The sequence below is a fragment of the Lolium rigidum genome, chromosome 4 (assembly GCF_022539505.1).
Source record: "Lolium rigidum isolate FL_2022 chromosome 4, APGP_CSIRO_Lrig_0.1, whole genome shotgun sequence".
NCBI lineage: Eukaryota > Viridiplantae > Streptophyta > Magnoliopsida > Poales > Poaceae > Lolium > Lolium rigidum.
Genome location: NC_061511.1, coordinates 32,955,190 through 32,976,844, shown reverse-complemented (window position 1 = coordinate 32,976,844; position 21,655 = coordinate 32,955,190).

Below are 21,655 nucleotides of genomic sequence, written 5' to 3'. Positions count from 1 at the left end.
GCGGTGGCGTTTGATGTAATCAAAGTACCTTTCCGGTATAAGTGATTTATATGATCTCATGGTCATAAGGACTAGGTAACTATGTATCGAAAGCTTATAGCAAATAACTTAATGACGAGATCTTATGCTACGCTTAATTGGGTGTGTCCATTATATCATTCATACAATGACATAACCTTGTTATTAATAACATCCAATGTTCATGATTATGAAACTAATCATCCATTAATCAACAAGCTAGTTTAAGAGGCATACTAGGGACTTCTTGTTTGTCTACATATCACACATGTACTAATGTTTCGGTTAATACAATTATAGCATGACATATAAACTTTTATCATAAACATAAAGATATAAATAATAACCACTTTATTATTGCCTCTAGGGCATATCTCCTTCAGTTTCCCACTTGCACTAGAGTCAATAATCTAGATTACATTGTAATATACCTAACACCCATGGCATTCTGGTGTTGGTCATGCTTTGCCCTAGGGAGAGCTTTAGTCAACGGATCTGCTACATTCAGATCAGTGTGTACTTTGCAAATCTTTACTTCTCCATCTTCGATGTACTCGCGAATAGAGTGGTAACGCAGCTTGATATGCTTCAGCCTCTTGTGTGACCTTGGTTCTTGTGCATTGGCGATGGCACCCATGTTGTCACACTAGATGACTAGTGGGTCCAATGCACTAGGAACCACACCGAGCTCTACAATGAACCTCTTCATCCATACCGCTTCTGATGAAGCCTGCGAAGCCGCTATGTACTCGATTACGTTGAAGACTTCGCCACCGTGCACTTGCTTCGAGCTTGCCCAGCTTACTTTGCAGCACCATTCAATATAAACACGTACCCGGATTGTGACTTAGAGTCATCAGGATCAGTGTTCCAACTTGCATCGGTGTAACTTGTTACAACGAGCTCTTGGTCAACTCCATAACAAAGAAACATATCCTTAGTTCTTTTCAAGTACTTCAGGATATTCTTGACCGCTGTCCGAGTGTTCCATTCCTGGATCACTTTGATATCTGCTAGTCAAACTAACAGCATGCGCTATATCCGGTCTTGTACATAGCATGGCATACATAATAGAGCCTACTGCCGAAGCATAGGGGATCTGACTCATCCTTTCTCTTTCTTCTGTCGTAGCCGGTCCTTGAGTCTTACTCAAGACCTTGCCTGGTAACATAGGTAAAAACCCTTTCTTACTTTCGTCCATTCTAAACTTCTTTAGAATCTTGTCCGAGTATGTACTCTGTGATAGCCCTATTAGGTGTCTTGATCTATCTCTATAAATCTTGATGCCTAATATATACGATGCTTCACCAAGGTCTTTCATTGAAAAACTGCTATTCAAATAACCTTTTACACTTGCTTAATAGTTCTATATCATTCCCAATCAATAATATGTCATCTACATATAATATCGGGAATGCTACGGAGCTCCCACTCACTTTCTTGTAAATACGGGCCTCTCCATGACACCGTATAAACCCGAAGTCTTTGATCACCTTATCAAAGCGTCGGTTCCAACTTCTTGATGCTTGCTTCGGTCCATAGATTGAACGCTGAAGTTTGCATACTTTGTCAGCATTTTTAGGATCGACAAAACCTTTGGGTTGTACCATATACAACTCTTCCTCAATGTCTCCATTAAGGAACGCTGTTTTGACATCCATCTGCCAAATCTCATAATCGAAAAATGCAGCTATTGCTCACAAAATCCTCACAAATTTTAGCTTCGCTACCGGTGAGAATGTCTCATCGTAGTCAACACCTTGAATTTGTCGGAAACCCTTTGCGACAAGTCGAGCTTTATAGACAGTAATATTACCATCAGCATCTGTTTTTCTCTTGAAGATCCATTTATTCTCGACAGCCTTTCGGCTATCGGGTAAGTCTACCAAAGTCCATACTTTGTTATCATACATGGATCCCATTTCGGATTTCATGGCTTCTTGCCATTTGTTGGAATCCGGGCTCATCATCGCTTCTTCATACGTCGCAGGGTCCTCATCATTGTTATCCACAATCATGACATTTAGACAAGGATTATACCAATCAGGAGTGGCACGTTCCCTTGTCGATCTGCGAGGTTCAGTAGTTTCCCCGTTCGAAGTTTCATGATCATTATCATTAGCTTCCTCTGTTGCCGGTGCAGGCGGTACAGGTACATTTTCCGGTACTGCGCTACTCTGATCAACGAGTATAGATTCATTAATCTCATCGAGTTCTACTTTTCTTCCAGTCACTTCTTTAGTGAGAAATTCTTTCTCAAGAAAGGTTCCGTTCTTAGCAACAAAGATCTTGCCTTCGGATCTCGTGATAGAAAGTGTACCCTATAGTTTCCTTAGGGTATCCTATGAAGACGCATTTCTCCGCTTTGGGTTCTAGCTTGTCCGGTTGTAAATTTTTTACATAGGCTTCGCAACCCCAAACTTTAAGGAACGACAGCTTAGGTTTCTTATTAAACCATAATTCATACGGTGTCGTTTCTACGGATTTTGATGATGCTCTATTTAAAGTGAATGCGGCTGTCTCTAATGCATAACTCCAAAATGATAACGGCAAATCAGTAAGAGACATCATAGAACGAACCATATCTAAGAGAGTTCGATTACGACGTTCGGACACACCGTTTCGTTGAGGTGTTCCCGGCGGTGTCAATTGTGAAAGTATTCCGCATTTCTTTAAATGCATGCCAAACTCATAACTCAGATATTCACCTCCGCGATCGGATCATAGAAATTTAATCTTCTTGTTACGTTGATTTTCTACCTCACTTTGGAATTCCTTAAACTTCTCGAAAGTTTCGGATTTATGTTTCATGAAATAGATATACCCATATCTACTCAGATCATCTGTGAAGGTTAGAACATAACGATAACCACCGCGCGATGCTACACTCATTGGTCCGCACACATCGGTATGTATGATTTCCAATAAGTCGGTAGCTCGCTCCATAATACCGAGAAAATGGAGTCTTAGTCATTTTTCCCATTAGACATGCTTCGCATCTATCAAGTGACTCAAAGTCAAGTGATTCAAGTAATCCATCGGTATGGAGTTTCTTCATGCGTTTCACTCCAATATGACCAAGACGACGAGTGCCACATATAAGTAGAATTATCATTCAATTTAATTCGCTTAGCATCAATGTTATGTATATGCGTATCACTACTATCGAGATCTAATAGAAATAAGCCATTCTTTTCTGGTGCTCGACCATAAAAGATATTATTCATAAAAATAGAACAACCATTATTCTCAGACTTGAATGAATAACCGTCTTGCATTAAACAAGATCCAGATATAATGTTCATGCTCAACGCAGGTACATAATAACAATTATTTAGGCTCAAAACTAATCCCGAAGGTAGATGTAGAGGAAGTGTGCCGATTGCGATCACATTGACCTTGGATCCGTTTCCAACGCGCATCGTCACTTCATCTTTCAGCGGTTGTCGTTTATTCTTTAGTTCCTATTTCGAGTTACAAATATGAGCAACCGAACCGAGTATCAAATACCCGAGGTATTAGAACGAGAACCGAGTGAAATGAACATCTATAACATGTATATCATATATACCTTCTTTCTTTTTCTTGACAAGGCCGCTCTTCGGATCAGCCGGATACTTGGAGCAATTACGCTTCCGGTGTCCCTTCTCCTTGCGGTAATAGCACTCGAGCATCGGGCTTAGGGCCATTCTTAGGTTTCATAGGAGGCGTGGCAGCTTTCTTGCCACCCTTCTTGAATTTTCCCTTAGACTTGCCTTGTTTCTTGAAACTAGTGGTCTTGTTGACCATCAACACTTGGTGCTCTTTCTTGATCTCAATCTCAGCAGCTTTTAGCATGCCAAAGAGTTCGGGTAACTCCTTGTTCATGTTCCGCATATTGTAGTTCATCACAAAGTTCTTGTAACTTGGTGGCGGTGATTGAAGGACACGATTAATCCCCGGTCTGTTAGGAATCACTATTCCCAAGTCACCGAGTTTCTTCGCATGCCCGGTCATGGCGAGCATGTGCTCACTAACGGAGCTGCCTTCTTCCATCATGCAGGCGAAGAAGTGTTTCGATGCTTCATAGCATTCCACGGCCGCATGAGTTTCAAATATAGCTTTCAGCTCATTGACCAACTCATGAGGATCGTGGTGCTCAAAACGTTTTTGAAGATCGGCTTCCAGACTACACAAGATGGCACACTGTACTTGAGAGTACCGAGTTTTCCGAGTCTCGTAAACAGCTTTTACTTCATCGGTTTCAGTTTCTGCAGGAGGGTCACCTAGCGGTGCATCAAGCACATATTGCAGATTTCCGCCGGAGAGGAAGATCCTCACATGACGGAACCGGTCGGTGAAGTTGCTACCGTTGCTCTTAAGCTTTTCTTTCTCTAGGAACTGGTTAAAATTGATTGGGGACGTCATCTCTACAACATATATTTGCAATAGTTTAGACTAAGTTTATGACAAATTGAGTTCAAAATTTAATTCAACATAATTAAAAATCTAGGTGAACTCCCACTCAAAACAATATCCCTCGCATTGTCTTAGTGATCACACGAACCAAATCTACGCACCTAAACCCGATCATCACGAGAAAAGGTGTGATTTCAATGGCGAACACTCAAAGTGTTCATCATATCAATCATATGATTCATGCTCTACCTTTCGGTATCATGTGTTCCGAGACCATGTACGTACATGCTAGGCTCGTCAAGGCCACCTTAGTATCCGCATGTGCAAAGCTGTCTTGCACCCGTTGTATGTACTTATTGAATCTATCACACCCGATCATCACGAGATGCTTCGAAACGACAAGACTTGGTAACGGTGCTACTAAGGATGAACACTTTATTATCTTGAGATTTAAGTGAGGGATCATCTTATAATGCTACCGTCGCGATCTAAGCAAAATAAGATGCATAAAAGGATTAACATCACATGCAGTTCATATGTGATATGATATGGCCCTTTTGTCTTTGCGCCTTTGATCTTCATCTCCAAAGCACGGATATGATCTCCATCATCTTCGGGCATGATCTCCATCATCGTCGGCGTAGCGTCAAGGTCAATGGCGCCGTCTCCATGATTGTCCTCCATGTAGCAACTATTACAACTACTTTGAAATACTACTCAACATGAAATTTAAAGACAACCATAAGGCTCCTGCCGGTTGCCACAATACAATAATGATCATCTCATACATATTCATCATCACATTATGGCCATATCACATCACCAAACCCTGCAAAAACAAGTTAGACGCTCTCTAATTTGGTTTGCATATTTTACGTGGTTTAGGGTTTTCGATATAGATCTAATCTACCTACGAACATGAACCACAACGGTGATACTAGTGTTGTCAATAGAAGAGTAAATTGAATCTTTACTATAGTAGGAGAGACGAGACACCCGCAAAGCCTCTTATGCAATACAAGTTGCATGTCGAACGAGGAACAAGTCTCATGAACGCGGTCATGTAAAGTTAGTCCGAGCCGCTTCATCCCACTATGCCATAAAGATGCAAAGTACTCAACTAAAGATAACAAGAGCATCAACGCCCACAAAACCATTGTGTTCTACTCGTGCAACCATCTATGCATAGACACGGCTCTGATACCATTGTAGGATAACGTTGCATAGAAAACAAAAAATTTCCTACCGCGAACACGAAATCCAAGCCAAGATGCAATCTAGAAGACGGTAGCAACGAGGGGATTATCGAGTCTCACCCTTGAAGAGATTCCAAAGCCTACAAGATGAGGCTCTTGTTGCTGCGGTAGACGTTCACTTGCCGCTTGCAAAAGCGCGTAGAAGATCTTGATCACGATCGGTTCGGCGCCACGAACGGGCGAGCACCTCCGTACTCGGTCACACGTTCGGTTGTTGATGAAGACGACGTCCACCTCCCGTTCCAGCGGGCAGAGGAAGTAGTAGCTCCTCTTGAATCCGACAGCACGACGGCGTGGTGTCGGTGGTGGTGGAGAAATCCGGCGGAGCTTCGCTAAGCGTGCGGGATGTGGTGGAGGAGAGAGGCCGCTAGGGTTTGGGGAGAGGGGGCGCCGGCCACTAAGGGGTGCGGCCACCTTGGTGGTTCTTGGGGTGGCCGGCCCCCTCCCCTTGGCCCCTCATTATATAGGTGGAACCCCAAGAGGTGGTGTCCAAGTCTTCGAATAAGACCCGAACCAAAAACCTTCCATAGGAGGGGGGAAACCTAGCCAAGCTAGGACTCCCACCAAGGTGGGAGTTCCACCTCCCATGTGGGGGGTGGCCGGTCCCCTAAGGGGGAGTCCACTTGGGACTCCTCCCCCATTAGGGTTGGCCGGCCATGGAGGTGGAGTCCCATGTGGACTCCACCTTCCTTGGTGGTTTCTTCCGGACTTTTCTAGAACCTTCTAGAACCTTCCATAGAACCTTCCGCGACATTTTAATTCACATAAAATGACATCCTATATATGAATCTTATTCTCCGGACCATTCCGGAACTCCTCGTGATGTCCGGGATCTCATCCGGGACTCCGAACAAATATTCGAACTCCATTCCATATCCAAGTACTACCATTTCAACATCCAACTTTAAGTGTGTCACCCTACGGTTCGTGAACAATGCGGACATGGTTGAGTACTCACTCCGACCAATAACTAATAGCGGGATCTGGAGATCCATAATAGCTCCCACATATTCAACGATGACTTTAGTGATCGAATGAACCATTCACATACGATACCAATTCCCTTTGTCACGCGATATTTTACTTGTCCGAGGTTTGATCTTCGGTATCACTCTATACCTTGTTCAACCTCGTCTCTTGACAAGTACTCTTTACTCGTACCGTGGTATGTGGTCTCTTATGAACTCATTCATATGCTTGCAAGACATTAGACGACATTCCACCGAGAGGGCCCGGAGTATATCTATCCGTCATCGGGATGGACAAATCCCACTTTGTTGATCCATATGCCTCAACTCATACTTTACTGGATACTTAATCCCACCTTTATAACCACCCATTTACGCGATGGCGTTTGATGTAATCAAAGTACCTTTCCGGTATAAGTGATTTATATGATCTCATGGTCATAAGGACTAGGTAACTATGTATCGAAAGCTTATAGCAAATAACTTAATGACGAGATCTTATGCTACGCTTAATTGGGTGTGTCCATTATATCATTCATACAATGACATAACCTTGTTATTAATAACATCCAATGTTCATGATTATGAAACTAATCATCCATTAATCAACAAGCTAGTTTAAGAGGCATACTAGGGACTTCTTGTTTGTCTACATATCACACATGTACTAATGTTTCGGTTAATACAATTATAGCATGACATATAAACTTTTATCATAAACATAAAGATATAAATAATAACCACTTTATTATTGCCTCTAGGGCATATCTCCTTCATTCCCAACTATCGATAGATCCAGGTGGTAACTTCTTGATCCATGATCGAGCTGCACCACTTAGATACACCTGGATGCTTTGCATAGCTGTCGCCTTAGTTCCACCCGTCAGCTTTACTGTCTCCAGGTAATCAACCAACCAATCCTTGGGATCTTGCAATCCGTCAAATTTCTTATAACTATCAGGCAACTTGAAATCTGACAGTACTTCCGTTTTACGGACTTGTCGAGTGAAACAGGGGAGTCCACACAGATCTTCGTCATCTACTTCAGGTGATTGCCGACGTTCTCTCCTCTCTTGTCGCGCCCTGTCAACCCATGTCTGCGCCACTGTGTCTCTAGCCGACGTTCTTGGGGGTGGTTGGACTGCCCCTGCAGGTCGTGGACTATTTTGCCTTGCGGCACCTTCGGGAGGTGTGCTTGTACTTTCCAACGCCGTCCCCATGACTCCGACTCCTGCCAAAGCCATGTTACACAATGCCTCTCTTGGATCTCCTGCAGGTGGCCTGTTCGCCAGTATAAAGGCATGTGTCGCCATATATCCTGCTACCGGGGTTTTTGGGATAATGTTCCCTCTTGTGTCGATCGACATGAAAGACATGTCGAGGTTCTGGATCAAGTTCTCCCTATCAGCCTCAGGTATATTTTGCAGCCGAGATCTTGCTCTGTTTCGAGCTGCTCTGTGACTATCTCCAGAAGTCCCTGATTGTCGGCTCAACTCCGCCCTTCGCCTACTTGACGCGGAAGCCGCGGCTTGCCTCCTGTCCAGCTCAATTTTTTGTTTTTCGAGCTCCCGCCTAGTACGGGCGAGTCTATATTGATATGCATGTAACTCTTCATCTGTCGTCGTTACAGTCATTGGCTCTGTGCCATCAATGGCCCTTCCGACTCTATCCCACACTGTTTGCGGAAATTGTACCATCTCTCATGTTTCAGGTCCAATATATTTGGTTCCCAAACCTCGCGCAAGATCCGCGGGGTCGACATACGGATTTTCCGCGTCATCGAATTTTTCTGATGTCTCCTCTTGCGGGCGACTTGTCTCTCCTATTGCATAGACTTGATGATACTTTGAACTTTGATCTTTGTCGGGATTGGTGACACCATCATATTGATCGGTGAAGACCTCTCCAACAATAGTGGATATGTCGATGAAGTTGAAGCTGTCGATGCTATCCGAATCGCTGCTTATATTTGAGTCCGCAGGCGACCCGACGGATATGTTGCTGAAGATTTTGACGATTTCTCCGCTTGAGGCGAACTTGGTGGTGATTGCCGACGAAACCTCCTCATCGCCAGACTCGAACGATAAGACTGATCCCGATGAATCGGAACCAGCTGCGCCCGATCTCGCCGAATCTGATCTTGCGAGACGATGAGATCCTTCCTTCCCGACGCGGAAGTGGAACTTTCCGAACGCCATGTCCATGGGCTCCTCCAGATACGCATATGCATCCATACGGGAGGGTGGGTGAGGAACAAAATCGACTAGATTGGTTTCGATCTGTTTACCTCGATCCATCGCGTTGCTTGCTACCGAAGATGTTGATGTCGAACGTGCCATCGAGATCAGAACCTTGTCGCCTCTAATCCCCACAGTCGGCGCCGATTGATAAGGGATTAACTTATCAATGCCTACGAGTTGTAGACTAGGGTTTAGTTGGAAGTAGAGGTGAAGTAGATCTTGAAGGTTTCAGCCTGAAAAGTACTCGACTGCTATGAAAATTGGGGTTGTGTGAAAACAATGAGTTGATTCTTTCTTTGTCCCTCGACTCCCCCTTATATAGGAGGCGGAGCCGAGGGTTTCGTGATGTACAAGTTACAGAGTCCGGGATGGTTTCTGAACCGTCCCGTAATAATTACAAGTTGATATTCCTAATACAATTCTATCTTTCCAAACTATGTAAAACTTCGGGTCGTGGGCCTCCAGTAAACCCCGGGTACCTTCTTCGGCAGGCCCATTGGGGATGCCTATGTCATTGGGGGTGTCGAGATTGTGCGTTTGAGATCTTCAAAAGCTCTATCTGTTGCCTCATTCAACTCGAACTTTTACCCTGCTTGATCAACGCGTAAAACGGTAATGCTTTTTCTCCCAACCTGGCGACGAATCTTCTCAAAGCTGCGACTCGGCCCGTTAGCTGTTGTATTTCCTTAAGCTTGGTTGGCTTTCTCATCGTTATGATGGCTTGAATTTTCTCCGGGTTGGCCTCGATTCCTCTTGCTGACACCAAGTATCCGAGGAGTTCTCCCGCAGGAACACCAAAGGAACATTTTGTCGGGTTTAGCTTGAGGCAGAATTTGTCGAGGTTGTCAAAGGTCTCCTTGAGATCATCGATCAGAGACGAACTATGCTTTGTTGTTATGACGACATCGTCAATCTACACTTGAACGTTTTTTCCAATCTGTGTGGCGAGGCACTTCTGCATCATCCGCTGGTTAGTGACTCCGCGTTTTCAACCCGAAGGGTATTGTTCTATAACAAAACACGCCGTAAGGGGTTATGAAAGCTGTTTTGACTTCATCTTCTTCTTTTAAGCGGATCTGGTTGTAACCAGAATACGCGTCCAAGAAAGAAAGACGTTCACAGCCTGCCGTGGAGTCGATAATTTGATCGATCCTCGGGAGGGGAAAGTGATCCTTTGGACAATGTTTATTGAGACACGTGAAGTCGACGCACATACGAAGGACATCAGTGTTTTTCTTCGGGACTAGTACTGGGTTGGCGACCCATGTGGCCTCAGAGTCGATTAATCTCAGATAGCATTGCTTTGCGGTTTGGCTCGGAGAAACGCCGCAAAGGTTGTCGGATAGGTCTGGCTCGTGGATCCAGATTAAGGGGGTGCTCGGCAAGTTCCCTGGGTACTCCTGGCATGTCAGCTGGACACCATACGAAGATTTCCCAGCGCTCACGGAAGAACTCGACGAGTGCGCTTTCCTATGCGCTATCCATGTTTGTTGTGATAGCTGTCGTCTTCTTGGGATCTGTCGGGTGGATCTGCACTTCCTTGGAGTTTTTGGCGGTGTCGAAAGTTTGCTCCTTAAGTGGCCTGCCTCCGTCAGGTAACACATCATAATCAGTTTTTGATTGGGACGATGCATACTCTGCTTGTATCCCGAAAGTTTCTGACATTCTGTGGAAGTCTTTGTCGCACTTATCTGCTAGAGCGAAACTTCCCTTTACCGTGATTGGGCCATTGGGTCCAGGGATTCTCCACAGTATGTATGTATAATGCGGCACTGCCATGAATCTGGCATAGGCGGGTCGTCCCAGTAAAGCATGATATTGTGACAGAAAATCTATCACTTCAAAGTCCAGCTTCTCCCTTCTGTAATTTTCTCGAGGTCCAAACTGAACGTCGAGATCAATCTTTCCTAGTGGATAGTTCAGCTTCTCCGGTGTAATCCCGTGGAAGCGTGTGTCTATTGGTTTCAAGTTGGACAGAGATATGTTCATCTTCCTCAATGTGTCTGCGAACATGAGGTTTAGGCTGCTTCCACCATCTATGAATACTCGCGAAACGTCGAATCCTGCAATCACAGCTGGCAGAATCATAGCTGATTGACCTGGCCGCGGAACTTGGGGCGGATGATCCGCTTGGGTGAACCCGATGTCCTGTCCCGACCAATTTAGATACTCGATCGTTGGTGGAGGCATCTTTTCTGCCATGAATACTTGTCGTGAAATCACCTTTTGGGCCCTGTTCGAGGGCCTGCCCTTCTGAATCATCGCTACTGATCCATTTGTATCAATGTAAGGACCATTATGTGGGTTCGCCGCTAGTTGCAGCTGATGTCAATTTTCATTGGTGATTGCGGGTGGAGGTGGAAGGTGAATCTCACTCCTTGGCCCCTGCGGGTGCCCATGTTTGCTGCTTGTGCATTGGCATTTCCTGCATATATGTGCAAAGCTTGGAAAGTTCGACAGTCCTTCTGAAGATGACCTGACTGTCTTTTACCGTCCTTGTCGAGATAAAAGTGCATCTGGCATGGTCCGTTCAGCATATCTTCGGGTGATATATTGTATGGCCTTTGGAATCTTGGCCTATTATTTTGCCTGTTGGAGCTTGGCGCATCCCTGTGATCATTGCGCTGCTTGCTACCTCTTTGGTACTCCTCCCGATTATTTTCTCCACTATTTCCTCGGAAGCCAGCCGCTACTTGGCCAGGACCATCGTAGTTTGAGTGCTGACGAGAAAATCGTCGCCTATTTTGATTGTTATTTCTATTGCGATCCTCCTCTGGTGACCTATGCCATTTATTATGCACGACATCTTCTCCATCTGCCCAGCGATTTGTTATGTCCATAAGCTCTACAATTGTTCTCGGGTTGGATCGACCCAAGTCCTCGATTAGGTCTTGCCTTTGGATCCCCCCGATAAATGCGTCGATTGCTCTTTCGTCGGATACGTTCTCCGCCAAATTTTTGATGATGTTCCAACGCTGGATGTATGTTCTCATTGGTTCACCATACTTCTGCTTGCAAGCCCTTAATTGCTCTATGGACGCGGGTTTTGGAACAGAAATTCTACACAAACAAGTCCTCGAAAGTTTCCTAGCTATCGATGGATCCTACTGGCAACTTTTTTATCCAAGATCTTGCGGCTCCACTAAGATGAACTTGGATGCTCTGCATGGCTGTTGCTCTCGTTCCACCCAACAGTTTCACAGTTTCTAGATAGTCGATTAACCAATCTTCGGGATCTTGCAGACCATCAAACTTTTTATAACCGTCTGGCAACTTGAAACAAGAAGGAACTTTCGTCCTGCGAACTCGTCGAGTACAGCAGGGGAGCCCACACATATCCTCTTCATTGACCTCCGGTGAATGTCGCCTGATCTATTTTCTCGTGCTCTATCCACTCGATCTTGCGCCTCTGTATTTCTCGCCACGTCCGCTCGTGGAGGATCTTGTGCCACCACGTTGGGTCTAGAGCTGTTTCGCCTTGGAGCACTTTCAGGTTGTGGTGTGCTTGGACTTGCGGATGCTGCTCCCATGACTCCAACTCCTGCCATGGTCATCTGATACAGTGCTTCTCTCGGGTCCCCTACCGGTGGCTTTGATGCTAGTATATAGGCTTGAGTCGCCATATACCCAGCTTCCAGTGTTTTGGGGATGATATTCCCTCTTGTATCAATCGACATAAATGACATGTCGAGGTTTTGGATCAATTGATCTCGCTCGTGCTCAGGTAAGTGCGTCAGGCGAGACCTTCCCCTTGCACGTGATGCTCTGTGGTTATCTCCCGAGGTTCCTGACTGTCGACTTAGCTCTGCTCTTCGTGCGCTCGACGCAGAGGTTGCGGCTTTTCTTTGTTCGAGTATAATCTTCTGTTTTTCAAGTTCTCGCCCAGCACGGGAGAGTTTATATTGGTATGCCTGTAGCTCTTCTGCCATGGCTGTGGTAGTCATCGGCTCCATTCCATTCATGGCTCTTGCTGCTCTGTCCCAAGCTTCTTGTGGAAGTTGCAGCCTTTGACGAGGATCGGTCCCGACATATTTGTTTCCCAATCCTCGCGTAAGATCAGCGGGATCGATGTATGGATTTCCCAGATCATCGAAAGCCTCTGAAGTTTCATCCGCTTGACGACTTGAATCTCCAATTGCGCAGACTTGATGATATATTGGAATTTCATCTTCCTCTACAGGGTCGGTGACACCGTCGTATAGATCGGCGAAGACCTCCTGAACATAAGTAGATCTGTCGATGAAGTCAAAGCTATCGACGCTCTCTGAGTCGCCGCTTATATTTGAGTCTGCAGACGATCCGAAGGACATGCTGCCGAAGATATCGGTGAGTTTTCCGCTTGAAGCGGACCTGGTGAAGCTTGACGGCGAGATCTCTCCGTCGCCTGAATCGAACGATGATGACGATCCCGAGAAGTTTGAATCGACCGCGAATGATCCCGAAGAATTCGGTATCGCAAGACGTTGTGATCCTTCTTTTTTGACGTGGAAGTGGAAGCTCCCGAACGTGATCTCCATGGGCTCCTCCAGATACGCTTATGCATCCACACGGGAGGGCGGGTGAAGAACAAAATCAACGAGACCAGTTTCGATCTGTTTACCTCCGTCCATCGCGTTGCTTGCCACCGAAGATGTTGATGATGTTGTCGAAGATGTTGACGATGCCATCGAGATCAGCTCCTTGTCGCCTCTAATTCCCACAGACGGCGCCAATTGACAAGGGATTAACTTGTTAATGCCTACAAGTTAAGGTGCTCGACTGCTAAAAACTAGGGTTATGATGACAATGAGATTGGTCCTTTCTTCGTCCCTCGACTCCCCCTTATATAGGAGGCGGAGCCGAGGGTTTTGTATTACACAAGTTACAAACTCCGGGAGACTCTTTGAGTTTGACCCGTAAAGTTACAAGTCTCTTTATTCCTAATCAATCTCTACTTGCCGTAGTCGACGCTTCAGTGGGCTCCTGGGCTTCATAAACTTCGGGTTATGGGCCTTCAGTAAACCCCGGGTACTATCTTCCACCGTACCCACTCTAACCTACCAGCAGGTGGAGGAGCTTTGCGCCTCGAACTACCCTTTCCCATCGGGCTACCGCGTCCCCACCGGCTGGAGCCTAAGCACTGGAGGCATGTCGTTCCCTCCCGTCCCTCAGGGTACTGCGCGCCGGGCGGCCATCACGAACCACTACTACCTTGACCTCACGCCAGAGCAGCGGATGAATCCCCGCTGGCATCCCGACAACCAGTAGACTTGGGACGCCTTCTTCATCAATTGGCGTTAGAGGACGCTCGCCATGTATGAGGAGGACGGTCTGCCTCCTAGGAACTTCCACGAGGCCGGCCGTCGGCTATGGTGGTGCGGCCGGACTCTACAGAGCGTCATGGACTACATCACGGCCGGCGATATCCCCCGCCTGCTCTACCCTCAGTACCAGTCGAGGTTCGAGCCACGAGCGCCGCCCGATGATAGCGACGACGACAGCGACGGCAGCGACGATGACGGTGGCAACTTAGAAGGCGATGACTAGCAGTACAACGATGGCGACTACGAACACTACGAGTACGCATATTATACGCCTAGGCAGGAGTATGACTAAATCACTCCAACATTCCAAGATGTACTCCTAGGCCTAGGCATGTCCTTCACATCATTGGTTGTAGTTCAAATTTCATGTATCATGAGTGGTATCTCGAATCAATCCAATCATTCGAAAATGGAAACCAAACACATCACAGATAATATAATTCACATGATCCATTCAACAAAGGTTGGTACAATAAATTATTACACATCATTTCTTCCCTTGTGTCCCTTGCTTACGATTGTGCCATATCCATGGAGCATCCTCATCATTTAACTTAATGCTTGGGTCAGTGTTCACTTTGAAGGGAGGAATTTCACCAAACATATTATAATCTTCTGACATGTCTGTGTTCTCCTCCACTCCCACGATGTTTCTTTTCCCTGAAAGAACAATGTGGCGCTTTGGATCATCGCATGATGTACTCGTTTTCTTATCTTTCCTTTTCCTCGGTTTGCTACTCATGTCCTTCACATAGAAAACCTGAGCGACATCTTTGGCTAGGACGAATGGTTCGTCAAGGTAACCAAGATTGTTGAAATTCACCATTGTCATTCCGTATTGCTCGTCCACCTTTACCCCACCTCTTGTTAGCTTGAACCATTTGCACTAGAACAAAGGGACCTTAAAGGAGGGTCCATACTCAAGTTCCCATATATCCTCTATGTAACCATAATATGTGATCTTTTGCCCATTCTCGGTTGCTGCATCAAAGCGGACACCACTGTTTTGGTTGGTGCTCTTTTTATCTTGGGCGATCGTGTAAAATGTATTCACATTTATCTCGTACCCTTGGAAAGTCGTTATAGTCGAAGATGGTGTCTTGGCCAACATGTACAACTGATCTCCAACATCATTGTCATTCATTAAATGTTTTCGCGACCAACCACTGAAAGTCTCCATGTGGGCCTTTGTAATCCAGGATTTAGGCTTCCCCGGGTTGTTCGAGCGTAAAATATTCTTGTGTTCCTCGAAGTACGGAGCCACCAAGCTGGAATTTTGCAGAACTCTGTGGTGTGCTTCAGTCATAAAATGGTCGTCCATACATATCGTACATTTCCTTCCGATCGTGCCTTTTCCACTTAGTCTCCCCTCGTGTCGCGATTGAGGAAGACCAATCGGCTTAAGGTCAGGAACATAGTCAACACAAAACTCAATTACCTCCTCATTTCCATAGCCCTTGGCGATGCTTCCTTCTGGCCTAGCACGGTTACGAAAATATTTCTTTAATACTCCCATGAACCTCTCAAAGGGGAACATATTGTGTAGAAATACATGATCGAGAATGGAAATCTCTTCGACTAGGTGAACCAGGAGGTGCGTCATAATATTGAAGAAGGATGGTGGGAACACCAACTCGAAACTGACAAGACATTGGACCACATCGTTCTGTAACCGTGGTAGATCTTCTGGATTGATTACCTTCTGAGAGATTGCATTGAGGAATGCACATAGCTTCACAATGCCTACTCGAACATTTTCCGGTAGGAGCCCCCTCAAAGAAATCGGAAGCAATTGCGTCATAATCACGTGGAAGTCGTGAGACTTCAGGTTTTGGAACTTTTTGTCCGCCATATTTATTATCCCCTTTATATTCGACGAGAAGCCAGACAGGACCTTCATACTGCTCAGGCATTCAAAAAAGATGACCTTCTCTTCTTTGGTAAGAGCGTAGCTGGCACGACCTTGAAACCATTCCGGATGCCGGTCATCTGGGTCTTTCAAAAGTTGCTGGTCCTGCCGTGCTTCCTTTGATTCATTTGTCTTCCCATACACGCCCAAGAAGCTTAGCAGATTCACGCAAATATTCTTCGTAACATGCATCGCATCGATTGGAGAGCGGAAATCTAGGACTTCCAATATTCTAGCTCCCAAAATATAGATTTCTTCTTCCACATGGGTGCGTGCCCGTCAACTCCCTGCGGAACTGATTGTCCGCCAGGACCCTTTCCAAAGATGACTTTCAAATCCTTGACCATATCAAATACATCAGCACCAGTACGTTCCGCGGGCTTCGGCCGGTGATCTGCCTTGCCGTTGAAATGCTTGCCTTTCTTTCTTAAGTTATGATGTCGGGGAAGAAATTGACAATGCCCCAGGTACACGTTCTTCTTACAATTACCCAAATATATACTTTCAGTCTCATGTAAGCAGTGCGTGCATGCATTGTATCCCTTATTTGTCTGCCCCGAAAGGTTACTAAGAGCAGGCCAATCATTGATGGTTACGAAAAGCAACGCTCGTAGGTCAAATTCCTCTTCTTTGTGCTCATCCCACACACGTACACCAGGTCTTCCCCACAACTGTAAAAGTTCATCAACTAATGGCGTTAGGTACACATCAATGTCGTTGCCGGGTTGCTTCGGACCTTGGATGAGCACTGTCATCATAATGAACTTCCGCTTCATGCACAACCAAATAGGAAGGTTGTAGATGCATAGAGTCACGGGCCAGGTGCTATGGCTGGAGCTCTGCTCGCCAAAAGGATTCATGCCATCTGTACTTGTTATCACCAGAATTTGACCGGATCAGAGGTGGGCCGCGATTGGAGATGGGCTTGAAGAGTTTATGTAGAGGAAGTACGTCGATCGGCCTTGTGCATTAAGTTTGGGCTAATTTGCCCATGTATCTGTATTATAGTAGATCTATCTTGATTAGGAAGTTAGAGTTTTACCCGTGCACGGTTAGGTGCACGCCTGAATTAGAAAGTCCCCCGGACTATAAATATGTATCTAGGGTTTATGGAATAAACAACAACCAACGTTCAACACAAATCAATCTCGGCGCATCGCCAACTCCTTCATCTTGAGGGTTTATTCCGGTAAGTGTCATGCTGCCTAGATCGCATCTTGCGATCTAGGCAGCACCAGCCTACCTCGTTGTTCATGCGTTGCTCGTACTGAAGCGTTTTTGGTGGCGAGCAACGTAGTTATCTTAGATGTGTTAGGGTTTGCATTGTTCTTCGTATCATATGTTGTTGTAGTGCAACCCTGATGCATCTAGCCGCCCTTACGCCTATCATGGGTGTAAGGGCGGCACCCCGCTTGATCTTTATTTAGTAGATCCGATCTGTTACGGTTGCTCCTTGTTCTTCAAGGATTTAGTTTAATATCTGCATAGTTTGGCCTTACAAACGGGTTGAAGGATCCGGTGGCGCGTAGGGTGTAGTTTGCTAGCCCTAGACGGGATGTTCCTAGGATCAACTTCATTGTTGGTTTTTTGGCCTTGTCTAGGGTCGGCTTACGATCACCGTGCGTGGCCGCTTGGCTCAACTACGAGTAGGATGTTCCGGTTATGTGGTGAAAACCCTAATCGTCGTAGATCCCATTAGCTTTATCTTGATCAAGCAGGACCACCATAGATTCGTACACCTTGTATGAATCATGGGTGGATCGGCTCCCTAAGCCGATTCACAGGACTACCTGAGAGCCGATCGAGGCTCGTATTTAATGTTTACGTGTATACCATGCAGGAAACCAAGAAACACGTCCATCACCTTCCTGACCAGGTATAGGTCAGGTGGCACGCCCTTGCGACAGCATCGGTGCGTGCGACCAGAAGGCTTTGCGGGCCGTCGCTCGGAGGGACCAGGGCCAGCCGCAGCCCTGGGTTGTTCCCGGCTCTACGGTGTTGCCCGTCGCTGCCCGCCGGTGGGTTTCTGACGCCAACACATTCTGGCACGCCCGGTGGGACCATCTTCTACATCAACTACATCGCCATCTACATCCGAGATGGCGGAAAGCACTCCGGTCAAGTACGAGGATCTGCCTGACGAGCTCAAGAAGAAACATGACGAGATCAAGGCAGTCCTCGAAGCCGACCTCATCGGCTCTTTCCACAGAACCCGCTCCAATGGCATCAGATGGAAGGGGTTCTCACCTGAAGGCGCGCTCGATGGAGTGGACCTGTCCTCCCCGTCAGAAGAACGCACCAGGTCGCTGCGTCAGGAGATCAACTTCATGGTGGCTCATTCGCTGCACCGCCACTCTGAGAGCCTGGTTAACACATTGGAGCGCGTCGCTCTACGCGTGATCCAGGAAATCATGAGCCGCCAGTATTCTCCATCAGGACCAGTTCTGGGGACGTACCAAGGAGAGATGCCACTCCAGTCCCGTCCACCGCTGCCGTTCGCGTTGGCAGCACCAGAAGTGCCGATTTCATCGGCATACGTCGTCTACAAGATTGGTGGTGACCCTAGTGACTACCAATTCTTACATGAGGCGCCCAAGGAGATCCCGCACGGATACGCGTGCGCATACGTGCCAGACTGCAGTAACTGGGCACTCTCAAACCAGGCTGCAACAGCAGGAACTTCTGGGATAGCAGGAGGACCGTCGGGAGCCGATCTTGAGAAGCAGACGTGGCTAGCCAAGCACGCCGCTCCGACAAACCTCCAGAGCTCGACTCCGGCAGTCGGCTCAGATCTAGAGAAGCAGGGGTGGCTGGCAAAGTATGCCACTCCAACGAACCTTCAGAGCTCAACTCCTGCAGTTGGCTCAGAGCTGGAAAAGCAAGCATGGCTGGCTAAGTATGCTACCCCGGCGAACCTTCGCAGTTCGACGCCTGCAGCCATCACCGCGGATCAAATCTGTACGATCCTGAAAGACCAGTTCGGCATGATGCCGAAAAGAAGGGCAATCGGCTATTCCAAGCCGTACCCCAACGAGTACGAGTTGATCCCGTTACCACCCAAATATCGGCTCCCTGATTTCACAAAATTCAGCGGATCAGATGGTTCCAGCTCCATCGAACATGTGAGCCGATATTTGGCACAGGCCGGGCACGATCTCGAGCATCGGACGAGCTACGCGTGAGGTTCTTCGCACAGTCCCTCACGGGATCGGCTTCGGGTGGTACACATCGTTGCCACCGAACTCAATCCGGACTTGGAAGCGGTTGGAAGAGCGGTTCCACGAGCGGTATCACTCGGAAGCTTCCGAGGCCGGCATTGCCGATCTAGCACAAGTACGACGAAGCGCGGGGAAACGAGTGTCGAATACATCCGGCGCTTCAGGACCGTGAGGAACCGATGCTATTCGGTTCACGTAAGTGAAAAAGAAGCAGTCGAGTTGGCGGTGGTGGGTCTCTCATCATCGATCAAGGACGTGGCCTCCCAAGCAGACTACCCTTCACTGGCGCACATGGTGCAGAAGCTATCAGCATATGAACAACGCCACCCGGATGTCTACCAGGACAAATTCAAGCGAGCGGTAGTCCTGGTTGATGCAGACGACGATGAAGGCGCTGCGGGAGAGCAGGAGGTAGCAGTGGCTGAATGGACTCGGGGGGCAAGCCCCGTGTCCTGTAAGTGGGTTAAGCCACAAGGTCCTCCAAAAGGGTTCGACTTCGACGTGACCAAAGCTGAGCAGATTTTCGACCTATTGCTCGCGGAGAAGCAGCTAAAGGTACCCGAAGGCCACAAGATTCCCACGGTGCAAGAGCTGAACGGGAAGCCATACTGCAAGTGGCATAACACGTTCACCCACGCCACCAACGACTGCAGGGTGTGGCGTCAGCAGATCCAAATGGCGATAGAAAAAAGGCGGCTAATTTTCAGCCAGTACGCCATGAAGGTCGACACGCACCCCTTCCCCACCGTTAACATGGTGGAGTGCACTTACCCTGAGAAGTGCAGGCCAGGTTTCCCATACAACATCAACATGGTGGAACTTGGACAACCCTCTGGCAAGGACAGAGATGAGGGCAGCTGCTCTCATGACACAGATGAAGAGGAAGCCGCTCCACGCGATCGGCTCCGTCATGACGGCAAGCGCTACGTCACAGAGGGAGAAGTGAAGAACATCAGATATCAGCGACCTCTCTCTGATCACCTCCTCAACAAGTACGTGAGTCAGTATGACCAACGCCGACGATCCGGTGATGAAGACAAAAGAGATCGTTTGGCTAGGGAAGCCAGAAGACATCGTCGGCATGATCGCGATGAGGAGGAGCACGAGCGCCGTGCCAAAGGAAAAGCAAGGGAGCAAGGCGACGAAGACAAGCATTGGGACTGCCCCTTCTTCAGACACTGCTGGGATTCAGGAATGAGCCGATTGCCCACAATCGGCAATTGCCCAGAATGCAACCAGAAGAAGAAGGAGGCAGCCAACGTGTCCATGTTCAAGCGCCTAGGGCCTCTCCCGCCTCGAAGCAAACGCGCTGAGTCCCCTCGGTTGGAAGATCTTGAGGATTTGGAAGACGAGGGAGAAGAAGAAGAAGACAGGTACCACCGTCCAAGGTGGTGCCCTGATGGGCTCAGCCGTTCCCAAAAGCGCAGGGTTTAGCGATTGCGCGGCTTGGAGGAAGCCGAAAGGTTATACTTGCATACGCTAAGGAAGGCGCGACCTGATCTGGCTGCGAAAGTTCAGCGAACCCTGGACGAAGAAGGTCGGCCACAAAGGAAAGTATGGCGACCTAGACAAAGGAGAGCCGATGATGAGACATCGGCTGGCACAAACATGGTGTTCATCCTTCCAGCGGAGTTTAGTGCTCCAGGATTAGACGAAGCACCTGTGGCACAACTTGACTGCGGCCCACGGCCGGTTATCTTTGAGAAGCCACGAGAGAAAAGCTACAGGCATCTGAAGGCCCTATACTTGCGAGGTTACATCAATGGGCAGCCTGTCAGCAAGATGTTGGTGGACACCGGAGCGGCAGTTAACATCATGCCATACTCCATGCTACGTCGATTGGGACGCTCCAGCTCGGATCTGATCAAGACCAATGTGACACCGAGTGATTTCAACGGCCAAGCATCCGACGCACAAGGTGTTCCGAATGTGGATCTGACCGTAGGAAGGAAAACTGTCCCTACGACGTTCTTTATTGTCGACAGCAGGAGCTCCTATGCTGTCCTACTAGGGAGAGATTGGATCCACGCCAACTGTTGCATTCCGTCCACGATGCACCAGTGTCTGATACAGTGGGATGGGGATGACGTAGAAGTCGTCCACGCAGATGATTCAGCCGAGATTTCAACGGCTGGCATGAACGTTTGGGAGACATCAGGCCAAGAGCCACTCTCAGGCATCAATTTGAACGACTGCGAGCGCATCGATGTGACAAAGAACGGGGTTAGGTTGGTTTTATCCACCGGCCTGACCGTGTAACAAGAGCACCATAGATAAACAAATGTGGCGATGCCGATCCAAGTAATCGGCCCCAAGGATGTATGGAGGGACATTGCAAAAACTTC